Here is a 2,579-nt window from a genome sequence, read left to right on the forward strand (position 1 = left end):
ACATATGCGTACACATATGAATATGTCACCAACAAAAAATTGATCTTCACAAGACAATATGGCAGCCAAATTGGCGAAGAACAAGTGTAGTACATTTTACAACAAAAACGATTTCATTCATGAACGCAGGCGCAAATTCCACAAGCGATCTCGCATCATTCATAAAAACAGAGGCCGTAACATCTCCCTGAGCATACCTTGATGAAAGGAATGAATGATCCTGAGAAGTATAGTCTTAACTTTTCAACGGCCAACGCAGAGCATTTCAACCAAAAGGAATTTATTCATTAAAATTGCCACTAAGAAGTCGTTTTATCCGTTGTAAGCGAACGATTTTCGAAGAAACATCATTTCTAATATGCCACAAGACAAAATTAGAAATGAACTTCTTAAACCTCACGCTGTCAGATAAAACGATATACTTCGTCATTGCGGGTCGATTTCCAAAAAATGTAAATGAAGACTAACTACAGAAATGATCCTGTAAAGTATAGCCTTAATTTTTCAATGGCCGGCCGCGGCCAACGCAGAGTATTTGAACCAAAATATACGCAAAACAGTTGAGAATTCTCAGAAATTAAAGACAAACGAAAGAAAAAGAAGCACAACTTCAATAATGCACAAGCATACAAACATATATATGCGCAGCAGCAGCAAGGAAAGAGGTAACAATCGGCGATCCATTGTATATTTCTTTCATGCATAACCAAACCATAATTAGGACAACGCAATACAAGTGTCAATGGTGGTGTTGGTGGTAAGCGCTTGAAAAGTTACGACGAGCACGTAGGTTCGAATCCCAACAGAATTTATTTTTAATTGAATATGTCACCAACCAAAAATTGAAACATTGTTCTACAAAAACAACAACAGCATAAGCATGGCAACATTGTGTTGTTGGTAGAAAAGCCGAGCTGTGCCGAAAGAAACAAACAAACGATCGCCGATTGTCACCGCCGTATTTCCCAAAAATCCTTGACGCAGAAAAAAAACAATTAAATCATAACAGTGGATATTTATGTAAGTACATATATGTACATATGTATATCGCGATCCAACTATTTCTCGTTTATCTCTCTTACGTTTTCTCTTTGTCTTAATATATACCAACGCATCAATAAAAGGGTTACAATACATACATACCTACATACAAGTAATAATATATAAAATATATTTATTACTCCGGTCAGCGAACTTTAAACTAAACAAAAAAACGGAACAAAACGAAATCAAAATACATGTACATGGAGGATATACATATCCAAACATTGAAAAATTAAAATTAACCAATATACATATTTACGTATGCGCATTTATACATATATATGTACATACTTATAAAATATGTATGTGTGCGGAAAAAAAGATAATAATAATTATATACAAATATTTTTTGATTTTGACAATTTATGCGGTGAATACGTGTTCGCAAATTTATATTATATAATTCAATTAAGAATAAAAGTTCCAATTCTATTTTTCTTTTCATTTTTTTTACACATTTGCTCATATTACCAATTTTTTAATTGTATTTCAAAGCAAAACATTTTTAAGCTTAAAGCTTACAATTTAATTATATAAATGCAATCTGAGAAATCAAAAGAGGTTAAACCAAGAACATCTCAATTATTATAAACTCCGAAAATGGGTGGTGAAGATAAATCACAAAGCACACCTGCAGAAGCTATACGCTCAAAGCAGGGTGCCAAACAAAAAAGAACCAAAGATAATTCAGTGTCAACGTTCATAACTGAAAGTGACAGTTTTGTTAGATACTGCACAAGATTTACTGCTTCTCCTATTAATGACAACACAGAATCGGTTCTAAATTTAAAAATTAAAAGCATAAATAGCATATGGGCACGCCTTCTGGCAGCATACGATACAGTACTAGATACCGACGATGCTGAACTCCCAGAAAACAAAAAAGCTTCGGCGTCAGCTAAATATGAAAACTGCCTCGAACAATACGAAATTACAAAGGCAATGATATTAGACCAAATAAATTTATTAAGGCCATGTAGAGCCACTACTCCTCCTCCGAGAGTAGTTACGACTCAAAAAGAAGACCTAGATACAGGTACATATATTCTTGAAAGTGCCAGCTTGTGATACTTAAGTTTTTCACGGAGGTTATAAGCAGTGGCCGTCCTTCCAGGACATGTTCACTGCCGTATACATTAACCATCCCAAACTTTCACGAGCTCAAAAGCTGTACCATCTCAGATATAAAGCAAAAGGGGAAACTGGCAGTATCGTCAAGCGTTTGATGATCGTCCTGGGCGAGGTTCGTAATCAACGCGTTCTCGACCAGTTTTGAATAATACCAATGAAAAACATTTGCTCGCGACAAACAATTATCAGGTCTTTTACAATATTCTGAACGTTTCGTTACCAGAAATTCGAGTCCGCTCAAAAAATTTTATGGAACTTCTTTGTTGAATAATTTCACTTACAAATATAGCGCCTAATTTTAGAAATAGCTGCGAAGTCATATTGGAAAAAATAGAGCAGTTTAAAGTTGGTGTCTGGATGCTAGCATCGCGTATACGGTCTGATGAATGTTTCGAAATGTTCCC

General features: G+C 34.9%; 1 pseudogene; it reads right to left on the reverse strand.

Moving 5' to 3' along the window:
* Positions 1–295: 295 nt before the first annotated feature.
* On the reverse strand, positions 296–498 carry LOC120781875 (annotated as a pseudogene).
* Between the last annotated feature and the right edge of the window lie 2,081 nt (positions 499–2,579).

Source organism: Bactrocera tryoni, unplaced genomic scaffold (genome assembly GCF_016617805.1).
Source record: "Bactrocera tryoni isolate S06 unplaced genomic scaffold, CSIRO_BtryS06_freeze2 scaffold_7, whole genome shotgun sequence".
In the NCBI taxonomy this organism is placed as follows: Eukaryota; Metazoa; Arthropoda; class Insecta; order Diptera; family Tephritidae; genus Bactrocera; species Bactrocera tryoni.